Consider the following 17,157-nt stretch of genomic DNA (forward strand, 5'->3'; position numbering starts at 1 on the left):
ATAAATAAATAAGGCCCTTGCAAGACAAAATCAGAATACTCATAAAGCCCCATCATCAAAACAAGCAAAAAACTCACTAAAATGTTTGGACTGTGCCAGCCCAACACAATCATATGCCACTAAGCAGGAATCTTGCGGAACACCCAATATCACAAATGTGAGCAAAGGAAAAGTCAAATCTATGGGAGAGCCCTGGAGAAAAGCAAAAAACAAGACTTCACACAAGAAAACTGAGCAGAAATGCATCCAAAAACAACCGTGAAGAATGCAGGAAGATGGCAGAGTGGTGAACAGCAGAGAAACAGCCTCTCCAAGATTTGCTGTCCAAACACTGGAGTTTACCAACTTGAGGAAGAGAAGAAGGAAGGAAGTGGGTTCCTGGGACTGAGCAAGGATCTGAAGCAAGAACTGAAATCCAAGAGTAGAGCAAGGAGAGAGACTTCAATGAAGAAGGAGAAGCAGGAAGAGGAGGAAGAGGAGGAGAAAGAGGAGGAGAAGCAGGAGACAAGTGGCTCTTTTCCCTGAACCCTGACTCACTGCGTGGGAAGGGCAGCTCAAACCTGAAGACACATGGTAACTAGTAGCAACCCCAAAGGGCTCCATGGAGAAAAGTACCAGTGGAATGGAGCAATGTACCAGTGGAACGGAGCAGTGGATGCAGTGGACTGCAGTGGCTGGTGAGTTATTAGGGTTCAGATGTCCCCAGGAGAGAGAAATTAGTCAGTAGCCATTTTGGAGAGGGGACAACTGAGCTCAGAACTCAGAGCAGCTGCAGGCTGTCTCCATCAGGGTGAGGCAGAACCCAGTTCAAGTCAGCAGGAGGTCAAGGAGCCAAGTTCAAGCTGCCAGGGAGCTGAGTTAAAGCCAGCAGAGACACATGGAGTGTTGCAGGGTGAACAAATAGAGTTCCATCCTCAGAGCCAGAAACCCGCCTGAGCTTCAGAACTAAAGGTGCAGCCCTGCTGGGATTATCCACTATGCCACCATAAATCTACAGCTGGCTTCTTGGGATTCATCAACATAGATCTGGGCTCTGTGTGCCCAATTTGTCTACCAGTGACAGCAGAGACACACCTTGAAGTCGATATTTTTTCTTGTTTTTGTTTTTGTTTGGTTTTTTCTTGATTATTAGTTCTTGCTTTTATATGTGTGAACATTGTTTCTAGTTTTTGTTGTCATTATTGTTCTAGTCTGTTCTGGTTTTTAATTCTTCCTTATCTCTTTCCCTCTTGTCTTCTTCACCAGTTCCCCAAAGTTTATGTAATCTTCCTTTTTCCTCCAGCCTTGCTTCTAATCTCTTCCTCTTCTTCTATTTCTCTATTTCTTCCCATAACCCCTTTTAATTTTCTACCCTGAGGGAAAAATTGCATACTGAGGGCATATTTATGGTATACAATGGGTTTTTTTTGGTACTAGGGATCAATCTCAGAACCTTGCGCTTGCAAGGCAGGCGCAGCACCACTGAGATAAATCCCTGGCCTACTGTATATAATTTTTAAGTTTGTTTTAGATTTCATTATATAGCCACAGTTATACATTTAAAGATGGAAAATTAACTTTCTGGTTTTTGGTTTATTTTTTTATTTTTTATTTTTCTGAGACAAGATCACACACGCTGTGTATGGCACATTGGCCTTCAACTTGCTATGTAGCCCAGGCTGGCCTCAAACTTGCATTGATCCTCCTGCCTCAATCTCCCAAGTGCTGGGATTACCGGTTACACCACCATGTCTTAAAAGTTACCACACTCTGTTATTTTCTAGGCTGTGTTTGATGCTATTGCTGATTGTACTACTTTAGCCAAGATAACATAATTGTTCTAATCAGTTGTTCTTTCTGGTTTGCCAAGATTGAGATTGCAAATGTAGAAGACAGGATTGTGGTAAGCACTCGTGAAAAGAAAGAAATCTTAAAAATAGCAAAGGACCATGAAAAATCAATCAAAAAAGAATAGATGGTTTTTATCTCAATCACATAAAAGCCACCTGTGACAAACCAACAGCCAACATCATACTAAAGAGACAAAAACTGAAATCTTTCCCTCTAGAATTAAACAAGACAAGGATGTCCACTGTCATCACTCTTGTTCAATGTAGTTCTGGAAACAGCCAGAGCAATTAGACAAGAGAAAGAAATAAAAGGAATAAGGATAAGAAAGGAAGAAGTTAAATTATCATTATTTGCAGATGTCATGATATCCTACATAGAAGACCCCAAAAGGTCCACCAAAAGACTTCTAGATTTAATAACCAAATTCAGTAGCATAGCTGGATACAAAGTCAACACTCAAAAATCAATATCCTTCTTATACACGAGTAACAAACTCACGGAGACAGAAATTAAGGCAACCACACCTTTCACAGTAGCATCCCAAAAAAATAAAATACCCAGGAATCAATCTAACAAAGGAAGCAAAACTACATTGAAAACTACAGTACAAAACTACAGAAAAGAGATTGAGGAGGGTATCAGAAAATGGAAAGATGCTCCTTGTTCTTGGGTAGGAAGAAATAATATAATGAAAATGGCCATACTCCCAAAATTGTTATACAGATTTAATACAATTTCAATCAAAATTCCAACAGCATATCTCACAGAACTAGAAAAAACAATCCAAAAATTCATTTGGAACCAGAAGAGACCTAGAATAGCAAAAACAATTCTGGGCAACAAAGGCAAGGCAGGGGCCATCACAGTCCCTGACTTGAAACTATACTACAAAGCTACTGTGATTAAAAACAGTATAGTACTGGGCCAGGGATTTAGCTCAGTGGTGCTGCACCTGCCTCACAAGCACAAGGTCCTGAGTTTGATCCCCCATACTGAAAACAAACAAACAAACAACAACAACAAAACAGAGCTGAGGGTCAATGGAACAAATTAAAAGATGCAGAAACAACTCCAAACACACTCAGCTACCTTATCTTGGACAAAGGAGCCAAACACCTTCACTGAAAGACAGACAGCCTCTTTAATAAATGGTCCTGGAAAAACACAAGCCAAAGATTGAAACTGGACTGAGGTCTTTCAATATGCCCTAAACTACAATTTAAATGGATCAAATATCTAAATATTAAAACAGAAACACTAAATCTGCTGGAAGATGGAATAGGTAGGACTCTCAAAGACATTGGTGTAGGCAAAGGCTTTATGAACAAAACCCAAACTGCACAGAAAATATCACAAAGAATCAACAACTGGGGTCTCATCTTATTAAAAAGCTTCTGGGGGCCGGGGATTTAGCTCAGTCGTTTTGCCACCTGCTGCGCAAGTGCAAGGACCCGAATTCGATCCCCAGTACAAAAAAAAAAAAAAAAAAGAAGAAGCTTCTGCACAGCAAGAGAAACTACCAACAGAGTGAAGGGACAACCCACAATGCGGGAAAAAATTTTTGCCAGCTGTTTCTCAGACAAAGGACTAGTATCTAGAATTTATAAAGAACTAAAAAAAAAAAAATCACATCTCCCAATTTTTTTTTTTTTTAACCGGGGATTGAACTCAGGACCTTGAGCTTGCAAGGCAGGCACGGTGCCACTGAGCTAAATCCCCAGTGACATCTTCCAAATTTAAAGACCCAATCCAAAAATGGGCATCTGAAATGAATAGATACTTCTCAGATAAAGAAGGAGAAGCAGCAAATAAATATATGAAAAAATGTTCAACATCACTGGTCATTTGAGAGATGCAAATTAAAACAATGCTGAAATTCCATCTCATTCCAGAAAGAATGGCTGCTATCAAGAAATCAACCAATAACAAATACTGGAGGGTCTTTGGGAAAAAAGGAACCCTTCTCCACTGTTGGTAGGAGTGTAGACTGGTGTAACTACTGTGGAAATTAGTGTGGCGATTCCTCAAAAAAACTAAAACTAGAAGTTCCATTTGACCCAGCTATTCCCCTTCTTGGTATCTTCCCGAAAAAATTGGGCCAGGGATTTAGCTCAGTGGCACCAGGCCTTGCAAGCGCAAGGTCCTGAGTTTGATCCCCGTACCGCAAAAAAAAAAAAAAGATTTAAAAGCATCATACCACAGTGATACATGCACCCATATTTATAGCAACACAATTTTTAATAGCTAAATCTTGAAAATAGCCTAAATGCCCATCAACTGATGAACAGATAAAGAAGATGTGTGGGTTTTTTTTAATACAATGGAGTCTGCCATAAAGAGGAATGAGCTTGAGACACTTATAACTAAATGAATGCTCCTTGAGACCATACTCCTAAGTGAAATAAACCAGACACACATGTTTAAATACCACATTGTTTCTCTGGTGTGAGAAACTAAAAGTGGAAATAAGGACTAAAATGTATAATTGGAAATGGGAAGAAAATGTTCAGATGGGAAGGGGAACAAGGGAGGGAAAGGGGGAAAGGAAGGAAAGGACAAGAAAAAAATGAAAATGGAAGAAGGGGAGGAGGTAATGGGAAAAAGAAGAGGCAGGATATATTAGGTACAGGTGCAATTTCCCCATGATGAGTGTTGTCATTATGTATATCTAAAATGTATCAATAAATGTTTTGCTTCAAAAAAATTTTGGCCTCAAAAATAAATACATTAATAAAATAACCATGAAGCAGAAGAAACTCCGCACAGAGCTCTAACAACATTGGAGGGCAGGAGAACCACCTTGCATTAGAGGCTCAAAAGCTAAAATTGGGGCCGGGGATTTAGCTCACTGGTTCCGCCACCTGCCTTGCAAGCACAAGAACCTGAGTTTGATCCCAGTATCAAAAAAAAAAAAAAGCTAAAATTAACACAAAATGTGGGAAAAGCAATTTACTGAAAAAAAAAAGAAGAAAAGCAAAATTATCTCAGAAATGAGAAGCTAATAAAACACTCAAGGCAGAATACATTCAAATGAAAATTTAATGAGTCACCAAAGAATGTGCAAGAGGGGTAAAAAACTAAGAAAAAAAAATGACATTAAAGAAAAAGTTTAAAGGAGCCAGAAAGAAAGGGAAGACAGATATGGATGGGATAATGCTCGGATTTTCAGAGTTTCCAAAGAAGAAAACAAAACAACGGATCAGAGCAAATATTTAAAACTATCACCAGGAAAGATTTCCATGTATATATAGAAAAGAAAAACCCAAATTTACACATTTCAAAAGGCTCATCAGACATTGAGAAAAACAAATCCAGACCATCAACTCTGACACATACCTAGCAAAACTATGAGATGTCAAAGCTAATGATAAAATCCTTAAGGCCTCCAGGCAAAAAGATCAATTAACATGGAGTCAAAAGTAGTAGTCAAGCATCAGACAACATCAGACAACATTTTAAAAATGAGACATGGTGGCACACACCTGTGATCCCAGCACTCTGGGGGGCTGAGGCAGGAGGAGCACATGTTTGAGCCCAGCTTATTCAAATTAGCGGCTTAACAAGACCTTGTCTCAAAATAAAAAAGAACTGGGAAGACAGGTGTTGTGGCAAATACCTGTAATCCAAGCACCAGGGAGGTTGAGGCAGGAGGACTGCCATGAGTTTGAGGCCAGCCTGAGCCAAATAGTGGGTCCAATGTCAGCTTGAACTACATTGTGAGACCCAGTTTCCAAAAAAAAAAAAGAAAAGAAAAAGAACTGGGGATATATCTTGGTATGAAGACCTGGGTTCAATTCCCAGGACTGCCAAAAATCAATCAATCAATCAGTCAATCAGTCCTCAATGAGAGAAAGCAAGAACCATAGACTTTAGAGACAGTCAAGCCCAGAATGTCCTATGGTTCCAGAAAGTAAGGAAGTGCTATGATGATGATGACAATGATGATGATGATGATGATGATTAGGACAGGGGCTTACAAAGAACATAGGAGCCACCCTGGAGGTCTGAAAGCCCAATCCAGTGCCATTTGGGTAACAAAGTAAATACTATTATTATTGGATCTTTTTTTCGATACCGGGGATTGAACTCGGAACCTAACGCTTGCCAGCCAGGCGTGGAGCCACTGAGCTACATCCCCAGCCCTATTAATGGATTTTGATCCATGGAATAAAGAAATTATTCATGTTGTCTGCTGATACAAATAACCAAATTAGTAAGTGAGCCTTTCCTAACAGTAGAATTCCAATTAATAAATGTAAAAGAAGGAAACTGAAGGCCAGTGATAGGATAGGCGATGCCACCATGATGACTGTTAGGCATGAGAAGCACAGCAATACCAAAGTAAGGGGCAGAAATCCAAGAAACAGGATTTGAAGGGTCTCCACGTACCTCTCTGAGATATTCATCAACCATAAATGGAAAGATGTGAACAGACACTTCTGAAAAGGAAGCCACTTCACAGAGGAGAAACCCTCACACACGACCTGATGATGCAGGCCGTCAGGTCAATGTCACAATGCAGTGTGCAGAAGACACAGCAACCCCACCAAGATTTTGTCACCAAACATGCACAGCCTCTTTCCCACCAGGAGGGAAGACATGGGATTCACTCAAACCGAAGACCATTCCACAAAATAACCGCGAGTGATCTTCAACAATTATCAAGGCCGTGCGAGACAAGGAAAGACTGAGCAAGTGTCATAGAAAGTTGGAGAATCAACCACTAAATGCAGTGTGCAATGTGGGTTCCAGGTGGGATTCTGGGACAGAAATGAGGATAGTGATGGGAAACTAGTGACATTTGAATAGGGACTGTAACCTGTAACAAGAAACTGACCTTAGGCTCCTGTACTATAATTTTGCACCAGCCATGGCCAGTGCGACCCACTGTGGCAGCTCAGCCATGCCCTCCTCTCCCCCACCCAGCTACTTAGCAGCTCCTATTAAGTTCCATCTGTTCCTAACCATGGCTGACCATGGAGTGAGACCACAGGGTGTACAGGACAGAGCAGGTGCCATCAGCCTTGCTGGCCCAGCCTGGCCCAGTGTAGGCTGTGCCCCAGCTGAGTCTTCCCAGGTTCTCAACAGCCAGAGGAGGTAATGACTTGGGCCATGAGTGCTCACATCCAGGTCTGCAATGCCTGGCACACAGTGACCCCAATATCCTGTATGACTCCCACATATTCTGTGCACAGGACAGGGCAAGCCCATTGCTCATTGTCTCCTCATAGGCCAGCCTTCCTCTTGTCCCTTCCTACTGCCATCCATACACCACCCCCCAGCATCCCTCCCTTTCCAGCCCACCTCTCAATTTCCTGCACAGACCTTTGAGTGACCCACAGGAAAGCCCTTAAAGATACAATGGACCAAGAAATTATAGGACTGTGCAACAGAACACTATTCAACCTTGAAAAAGAAGGGGCATCTGCTATTTACAACAACATGGGTAAACCTTAAGGAGATGATACAAAATGAAATAATAAGGCAGAAAGACAAGAACTGCATAATTCCACTCTAAAATAGTCAAATTACAAATTAATAAAGCTGGAATAGGGGGCAGTAAGAGCTAGGAGAGGAGAAACAGCAGTGCAACAAACAGGCACAAAGTTTTCACTAAGATGAGTAAGCTCCAGATATCTGCTGCATGACCTTGTACCTATAGTCAACAATTGACTATAAGTCACACTGAAAGTATTATAAACTTAAAATTTATCAGGAGGATAAATGTCCTGGTAAATGTTCTTAACTACCACAATAAGACAAAAGAAAAAGAAAGAAAAGAAGAAAAAGCTCCGGGCAGATGTTTCGGTGAGAAGGATACCACCTGACTTCGGCCAAAGCCCAGTAATGGCGAAGGACTGAAGTCAGCCAGAAAGTGGTACAGGCACCGAGGAAGGGAGTAACTGAGCAGCCCCTGGACAGTGATGAGGTCCAGGGGGCCAGCATGGTAGGAGCTGGAGAGCGCCTTCCTGGCTAGCATGTGGCCCCCGTGAACCGTGTCCTGTGGTAAAGAGGCTCTTCTCTAGAGTCTCTTCTTATCCATCCTCCTGACCTCATTTAACTTATCACTTCCCAAAGGCCCCACCTCCAAATGCCATCCATGAGGGCCAAGGCCTCAACATATGACTCTGCAGGGAGGCACACAATTCATCCCCTGCAGCACCTAAAGAGTAGCAGGAGTTACCTGAGCAGGTGTCAGTTATGGGTAGTATTGATTATCTTGATTGTGCTTTTCTAAAATTTTAGAATTTCCCTTTTAATCGGAGAAAAAAGCCCAAGGTTGCGAGAGGCCCAAGTGCTTGCTTAGTGTAATGGCAAAGACTTGGGGAGCACTGAGCACTTCACACAGCACAGCTTGTACACAGGACCCCCAGCTTTAGGGTGTGGGGCCCTGTGAGTGCCACACTGATATACAATCTTCTTGGTTGTTTGATCTTCCTCCTCCTTCTTGGTGGCACTAGCTGGAAGCCAAGAGAGGAGACCAGAAATGGAGGGCCACACCTGGAGATCTCTACTGACAGCCCACAGATAGGGAGTGGGGTGACCTTGGCGAGGTCACCACTCACAGTGCACAGAGCTGCTGCTGTCTTGAGCCTCTTCTGGGGGCAAGTCAGTCAGCCACCAGCAGGTAACCTTCAGCAGGAAGTCCTGGCAGGCAGAGGACCACACACAGCTTTGTGGCTGGTTACAGGCTGGTTGTCCAGGAGCCACGGAAGAAAGGGTCCTAGTGCTTGGCAGTAAATGGCATGGCTGAGCTGGCTCTGGGGGGTCAGGTCAAGACCCAAGGAAGCAGGGTGGGCAGAGTGGGTGCATCTTTGTGTAGGATCCAGGTCCCAGCAGAGGTGACCCTAGATTATGCCTAAGAGACACCAGTCCTGATGCTGATTTGGAGGCTTGGGACAGGCGTTTCTCCACTCTCCAGGTTTCCTCCTCACTTCTAACTGATTCCAGGTGACACATTTCTTCCCTTACCAATGTGCAAGCTCTGGAGAACATAGCCTAAACTGCACAAGAAGGGCACCATCGCTACCCATCTTTGCAGCTCTTCCCAGCCCATCCAATCTCTCTGGAGCCTACAGTCCATCCCTACCCTCCCGAATACTGGTAAGAGAATCAGAACAGTGCCTGGCATGGAGCAACTTAATCAACAATATTTCCTCTTTCTCATGTTTTCTTTTCTTAGAATAACAATTTTTTGTTTTTATGCCATTTGTTGAAATCTCCTCAAATTGGCAAATATCACAAATGAATATTTTGGTACTCAAAGCCCAGAACCTGGGACTTGCTGTCTGTGAACTGCTAACTGTCACCAGCTTAAACCCTGCATGCTGGCTCCTTTGGAGGATGAGAAACCCCAACCAACTCCATGCTAGTGGGTTCGGTTGTTTTTCCCAGCCACAGGGCAGTGCCCAGCCCAGGCAGCCCTGGGAAAGTGGACACTGAGGCTGCAAGCACGAAAGCACAGATGGACCTAGACCTGGCCATGCTTCTTCCTCCTGACGGCACACCACTGTGTTTGATGTCAACCTGCTTGATGGCATTCTGTTGACGTTTCCTGGAAACTGTCCTAAAAGGAAACTGCTGCTCCTAGATGCTGAATTTACAAGAAGGTATATGGAGCTCTACTTGCCATTAATTAGAATACTGCAGGAAGTTGCCAGAGGGAGAGTTGATTCAAGGCCACAAATCAACACTCAGGGAGAGGCACTAGGAAGCTCTTGTCTTCCCTGCTTTCAATCCTGAGACCTGACAGATATGCTGCCCAATGCCTTCTCCTCCTGTCCACCTCCCGCAGGGTGGAGGAAGGTTCCTCCAGCACCCAACAGCCCCCTGGCTCCCTCTCTGCCTGACAAGACAGAGAAGACATTTCTGACGTCCTGCTGTCCTGCAAGTAAATGTTCAGGTCTGCAAGTCACCACCCTTGTTTCTTGTATTTGGAGACAGCACGCAAAAAGGAGGCTTTAATGCATTTCATGGCAGCATGAAGAAAATACTGAATCGAAGCTTAAGATGCAAAGCAGATTATTGTTAAAGACACCAACTGCGACTCGCAAAAAGCAAGGTCAAAGGGATATGCAGAAGGTTTTTTCTAGGAAAACTGTCCAGGCCAGAGCGTCCTCACCGACTCTTGAGCCAAATCAAACCCTTTATTTTGTGATATTTTCAACATTCGACAGCTAAGCATCCATCTCCGGAAACCCAAAATAAGTGAAATTTAAAATTATATGTATATATATATATATATATTTAAAATCCCCCGGCGGCACCTCCCTGACAGAGGCACAGTGGAAATGCCGAAAGGCGCGTCGCTGCCCTGCAGTGCCCAGCACCTGCGCGGCCCCACCCAGCGCTGCGTCCCCGCGGCCTGCGCGCGGTGCCGCCCCAGCTCGGGAACAAACCGGGAGACAAGTGCAGTGGAAATAAATGGCCAGCGACTCGCAGAGGTCGTGCGGAGAGACCAAAAGGATCACCGTCCCGGGCAGGGGCGCCCCAGCCACAGGACCCTCGACCTACGGGACGCTAACCCGGCCGCGGGCGGAGACCAATGGGCCCCGCCGCCCCCGCCGCCCCTGCCGCCTCTGCTACCCCAGGCCTGCTGCCCGCCATGCAGGGTGTCCGCGGGCCCCAGACGCACCGTGCCAGGCGCCGGGTAGCGCAGAGGCCCGGGTCGGGCGCGCACGTGTACCTGCCCGGGCCCGGCTGCTGGTCGCGCGGGGCCCCAGAGGACCGCGGGCTGCTGCTCACCGAGGCTCCCCGCGAGCAGGCTCCGGCCAGCGTGGGCTCCGAGGCGGCGGCGTCCGACGGCCCCGCTCAGCCATTGCAGTGGCGCTGCGGCGGGCGAGGGGCGCGCGTCACCGCGGGCGGGCGCCCCGAAACCCGGCCCTCCCCGGCCCTCCCCGGCCCTCCCCGGCCCTCCCGCTGTCGGGCCGCTCCCGCCCAGTGCGCGGGCTCAGCGACACCCGCCTCCTGATTTCCCCAGATTGTTCGTCTTATTAAGGAGCAGGTTTGCAATGTATTAAAATCAGAAGCGATGCTCCTGAAAATAACCGTGGCTGCTGCAGAGAAGTCTGCAGAGGGAGGGCAGGAGGCGAAAGCCAGCCAGGTTTAACAGAGCGGTGCTCCCCACCAAGGGCCACGGGTTTACGAGGTACTTATCCAGGCAAAATTTACTCTCATTTCATGCTGGGTATGAGCAGCCGCGAGAAGCACCAAGTTGCACGTGTGTGTTCCAGTCATTAACTCTTGGCTTCCCATCTCCAAACGCTGGCTTCCGCAGCGCTGCTGGTAGAGAACTGCTTCCTGCAGGGTAGTAGCGAACAAGTCATGTCATTTCAGATTCAAATCCACAATTCCATCCTTCTCACTTCTAGGTGCGCTCTTTCTGGGTCTTCACCTGTCAAGTAGAAAAATACAGATATTTACTTCTTAAAGCGTTGCTGGAGGGAATAGATATGAATAAGCCTCACATATAGGAAGAGTAAATACTGTTTTCATTAGCAGAATGCACCTTCTCTGGGTACCAAGCTTATAAATCAGCACAGCCTAAAGTTCTGGGCAAAACAAATGTTTTTTGCAAGTGGATTATTATTAGGCATAATGATGAGGGCTGCCTCTCCTACTTCCTCCTAGATCTATGCATTCTGGCCACAGGAAAACCAGAGCCACTTTCTGGTTGTTGGAGAAGAGAGCATCTGGCAGCACAGAACGTCAACCTTGCAAGGGGCTGATCTCCCAAACTTTGATCCATGGAGTGTTTAAAACAGGCCATTCCAGACTGCTGTGATAGCAGATATATCATAAGGCTTGTAAATCCCATGGACATCAGCCCATATCTCACTTCTTTGGGGTTTTTTGGTGAGAAGCAGTTGTGGATGGGATAGTATAAAAATGATCAAGCCACATTCACTAAGTCTCCAGGTGGTGTAACTGGTGGAAGTTCAGTGGACAAAGAAGGAAAAACTAAACCCAGAATAAGGAAGAGCCTATTCTAATGAGGAGTCTGATATAATCAGTTTGCCACCAGATGGCTGGCTGGTCCCCTGCGTTGTAACACCATGTCCCAGGCCTCTTGCTGGTCTTGGTTATGGATAGACTGAGTACTCAGCAGTGACAGTAGCCAGATCAGCCTTGGCAGAGAAGAGAAGGGAAGTTTAAGGTTGTTGTGCCCATTTGTGATCCATCCTTGCCCCATGGCCACTTCTTCTGGGACTATTTTGTGACACATTGGCATAACTGAGAAGAGTTGGGTATCCTCTCCAGAATAGGTCACCTTATCTCCTACTGTGAGTGTTTTCTGTGCAGTAGGAGTATTTGGTGAGTGTTCACACGAAGAGTCTCATATCTGAGTGGGTCCATTCCAAAAGCCCTGACCACCCACATGTCTTTCCAGAGCCCCACATCCTAGCCAACTTGCCTTCCAAGTAAATTAAAGGATAATCAGATATACTGCTTGAAGCTTGGCCTTCTTGATGGATTTCCCTTGCCCCGATGTCCTCTAGGGCCAATTTGAGTACGGCTGTGAGGCTATCAGACCTCTTCCAGCCCAACCCAGCCTAGCACACAAAATCATCTATACACTCAGCTCTCTACATTCAGCTTGCTTTAAGGAATTCCCCATGAAACCAAAACTACAGGTGGAGGGACAGGGAGTACCAGAGAGGTAGGTGTACTCAGAGGGTGAGCTCTCATGAAACTTATTTGAATGTTTAGGATATACTTGAGAATACTCTTTCATTAAGTAGCTCAAACAGTTAGAGTCTTATAGTTCTGGAGCTAGAAGTCCAAGATCAAGGTGCTGGCAGGGTTGATTTTCCCTGAGGCCTCTTTCCTAGGTTTGCAGATGACCACTTGTATTAAGCACTGTCCTGTGGCTAGGATAAAATAACCAACACCCACAACTTAAAGGAGGAGCGGTTTATTTCAACTCATGATTTTTAGAGGATTCAGGTCACCGTCAGCTGGCTCCAAGGCAGAAAGGGGGTGGTTGGGAGGGCATGGTGGAGGACAGCTGCTCATCCCACAGAAGCCAGGAAGCAGAGGGAGAAGGGAGGAGCCAGGGACAAGAATGCAGACTTCTGGCTCAGGCCCGCATCTGATCCACCTTCAACAGGCCCCACCTCCCAACAGCACATTCAGCTACTGAACTCTTCAATGGATGTGTCTGCTGATGAGTATAGAGGCCTTGTGATCCAATCATCTTCCATACATGAGACTTTTGGGGAACATTTTAGATCTAAACCATAACCCCACCTTTTCCTGAGTCTTCTTGTGGTCTTTCCTCTGTATGTGCATCCCTTATGTCTCTTCCTTTTCTCATAAGGTCACCAGTCTTATTGGATGAGGGGCCCACCCTTATGATCTCACTTAACCTTAATTATCCCCTTACAGGCTTGTCTCCAAATAGTCACATGGAAGGCTAGGGCTTCAACACATGAACTGGGGTGGGGTGAGGACATAATGCAGGCCATATTAAATTTCATATGTACCACTTCCATTTTTATGGTAAAGTTGTGTTGCGCATGCTCATTTCTGTGGCTTGATGAATCAGATAACACGAGGTAATAATTGGTAACTTACGTTGGATGATCTCTTAGTGAACTGTGATGAGATATAGTACAGTTTACTGAGAACCCATGAGAAAGCCAGAAGTGATTTCTCAAAGGAGAATGTGCTGATGAGGACCTTGACAAACTTTGACTGCGGTTATCCTCTCGTGGTCTGCAATACATTATTATTTTTTTTAACCTATTTATTTTGAGACAGGGTCTCACTGTGTAGTTCAGACTGGTCTTGAACTCGCTATGCAGCCTAGGCTCACCTCAAACTCTCAGTGATCCACCTGCCTCAGTCTCCCAAATCTGGGATTATAGGCATGTGCCACCATGCCCAGCAAAGGGGACCAGGAACCAACATTCTTATATTCCACAAAAAAATGGAGCATCATAGGATTCACTGGGCCACAGGGCCTAAGAGGATTCATGCTGCCCTGAAGCCTAATTAGTTGAATAATACTTTCTTGCCCTGAGCCTTTTTCAAATAAACTTCGTGTATACTGCTTTCAAGATGCAGTGAGGCTCACCATTTGTGTTTTGGTGGTGAAAAAAGTACAACTGACAACATGCTGCCTCCCACTCTCTTTTTGGTACCTGGGGAGTCAAACTCGGCACCTTGCGCTTGCCAGGCAGGTGCCTGAACCACTGAGCTAAATCTCTGGCTCTTTTCCACTCACTTTAAAGGATATCCTAACACGTCCCAGGTCTCTGAAGCTTCAGAAACTATAAGAACCTGAAGTGGCAGGCTCTTGAAGTTTTATAGATATTATTCTCCACCCTCTGGGCCAGGGATTTAGCTCAGTGGTTCAGGCGCCTGCCTCGAAAGCACAAGGTCCTGAGTTCGATCCTTGGAACCAAAAAAAAAAAAAAAAGAACAATTTCTATTCTCCACCCTCTAGCACTCAGGAATCTTTAGCCAGGCAACTGAGTACTGGCTACTTCCTGCTTATTGAGTCTTGTTTGCGTAATATTTCCAGTAAGATTCAGTGCAGTTGGTGAAAATCCCTGTGGACTAAGTTGTGGCACTGAACAGTGTTGGTGCACTATTGAATCAAGACCATAAGATGGACCGATATCCCTGCAGTGTGAAAGCAAACTCAATCTGGGATTCTACAATGGTTGGTACAGAAAGAAAATGGATTTGCCAGTTCTATGGCCACAAACAATGTGCCAACAAGAGAAGTAACTTACTCCATTGTTCCAGTAAACAGACCATATCTGCAATAGCTATTACAACTGAGGTTAATATTTGATAAAGGTTAAAATAACCCACTGTCCTGCTCCATAATCCATTTGTTTTCAACATAGGCCAGTAACTGAATTAAATAAATCCCATCCCTCAACTTTTCAAGATTTGGATGTGATGCTAATCTCGGTGATTAGCCCTAGGTATGCAGTATTGCTTTGGGCTTATTATTGGGGATGGGGGATCCACAGTGTTACACCCAGAGAGAAAGAACCTACCAGAGACCGATATTAAATCCACACAGGAGTTTATTACCGGCCGGGACCCGAGCCGAGCATGGGACTCAAGCCCCAACTGGGGGGAGACAAACATGTTTTATACACCTTTGAGGCCAGCAGTTTCTAGGCCCCCCTGTGGGCTAGAACTTGCAAAGCAAGCGAAAGGTACAGAAGGTACAGAAGCGGAACGTCCTGCTGTTAGAACATTTGTAAAACAATAGTTGATTAATTGTTATTTCTAAAGGGACTTTTTTTAAGGGGAGGAGGTTTCTAAGCTTCCTTCTGAGTTCATCTAAAGGACAGGCAGGTGGGTCAAGCAGCAATATGGAGTCTGTCTTGCTAACAAGGGTCCTTCACACAGTATACTCCAGCACCTCCATATGATGCCTTCATTCCATGGTCAGGGAGCCAATCTGGGAATTCTACTAATTACTAAATGTATCAATCTATTCCAAGGATATTTCAGAAGCTAAGGGAACAGTCACAGGGCAACTCAACAAGACCACTGCAAAATGAAAAACAAAAAAGGTCAGGGATGCAGGTCAGTGGTAAGAGCACTTACCTAGCTTTCTCAAGGCCCTGCATTTAACCCCTAGGACCACATCTGGGGTGGGGTAGGAGAAAGTGACTACTGAGTGTCTGATGAGAATTGGAATATATAAGTGGTCTCAAAGTGCTTCCTCCTGAGAGATTTATTAATTGCAAAGGGGTCATGGTACATGTACAGTGGGAAAACTAGCAGACACTAATGTAACCTAGACATTAAAGTTCATAACATCTGGAATGGCACAGGTCAACTCTGTGCATTTCAAAATATGAGAATATAATGATGCATATAATGTCATTTTTGAAATATTCCTGCCCAAATTCATATCTGAATCTAGCCATGTCAAGATCAAGCATCTCACAAACCTAAATTGAAGGACATTTCTACAGAATAACCATTACTCTGTACTCATAAAATTGTCAAGATCAGAACGAACAAAAACTAGAAACTGCTCTAAGTTAAAGAAGACCAAAGAAAGTGACACATGGATATGACTCAGTCTTGTTTTCCTATAAAAAGCACCATTAGGATGTGGGAAAATTTGATTAGCAAATAATATTGTATCAGCATTAACTTCCTGATTTGATAGTTGCTCTGTGGTTAAATGAGAGCATGTCCACGTTTTTAGGAAACATGCACTAATGTATTTACAGATGAAAGGGCTTCATGCTCACAACCTACTCTCAGTTCTGAAATAATGTATATATGAATATTTAGGAAATCTAAGTGGAAGATACATCATGTATTTTTGTATTATTCTTGTAATTGTCAAGAAACCTATAGTTATGTCAAATTAAATTTTTTAGCACTGTATTGCTCCCTCCATGATTCAGCATCCTTAGAATCCATTTTCATATATATATGGCCTTAATTTTACCAAAGGATATTGGCCAATCCAAGGATATAGTCCTTGGATATGCAAGCTTCCCTTCCTAAGTTTTACCCTGTGTGCCTGCCCCTTTCTGGCTGGCCTTACACTTGGAGTCAGGAGAGTTTAGCAGTGTGAGTTGCCACTTTCTTGCCAGTGACTACAATGGGTGAAGATGCAGTAACTGAAGCAGGACAGAGCCAGTCTCTTCAGACCATAAGATTATAGGACACACAGTGGGATCTGGGGCTCGAGTGCTCAGAGCCATCAAAATCCACCCAAAGGCCCTGATCCGGACTCATGATTCCTCTACTCCTTGTGCCTGTGATGTAAGGTACTATGGTTGCATCTTCAGTGGACACTTTATTCCATGTCATTTCCCGGGTGCTATAGGCTACTTGTAACCCAGCTGCTGATGACCAGATAATGATAATACACATTCTCCAAACTCAACCAAGTCAGCTAAGTCTCAGATTCCCATCCTTTAGGATCTGCTGTTTATGGAAATAGCATTGTCATAGGTCAGATGCATATGAAGAAAAAGACTATTTTTAGCAATTTAATATACAAAATGTAGTGCTTATAAAACCACTGAGGAACTGGAAGAATAAGAATGTGCTCAAGGACGGATCTCTGGATGTTATTCCCAGGGTAACAGAAGTGTTTTTTTGAACAAAATCAGAGGGCTAAGAATCAAAACCCACACTTCCACAGCAGGCTCTGTGATCACTGCACCCCAACCACCCTCACTACAGGATCAGGAGTCCCCAGCACTGTGGGTGCCAGGACTATGCCAGGCTTGCCAGACCCCCAGCATAAGATAAGTGACTCTCAGCAATGCCCACTTCCTGCTTAACCCAATCCCAGATGCACTTCCTGTTCAAGTCCATTTGATT

General features: G+C 44.6%; 1 protein-coding gene across 5 annotated transcripts in view; it reads right to left on the reverse strand.

The window, feature by feature from the left end:
* The window catches only part of Jakmip3 (Janus kinase and microtubule interacting protein 3), a 149,374-nt gene extending 138,635 nt beyond the window's left edge, over positions 1-10,739 (reverse strand). The window contains exon 1 of one of the 5 annotated variants that reach the window (XR_015440569.1): positions 10,576-10,739. The gene's annotated coding sequence lies outside the window, so the exon portion shown is untranslated. Of the gene's footprint in view, positions 1-10,465; positions 10,548-10,575 lie in introns of those variants that run through there. The other 4 variants (XR_015440566.1, XR_015440563.1, XR_015440552.1 and 1 more) reach the window with 4 other exon arrangements.
* Between the last annotated feature and the right edge of the window lie 6,418 nt (positions 10,740-17,157).

This window comes from Heterocephalus glaber, unplaced genomic scaffold (genome assembly GCF_053883595.1).
Source record: "Heterocephalus glaber isolate CG9 unplaced genomic scaffold, H.glaber_assembly_v1.0 deba00001497, whole genome shotgun sequence".
Lineage (NCBI taxonomy): Eukaryota > Metazoa > Chordata > Mammalia > Rodentia > Bathyergidae > Heterocephalus > Heterocephalus glaber.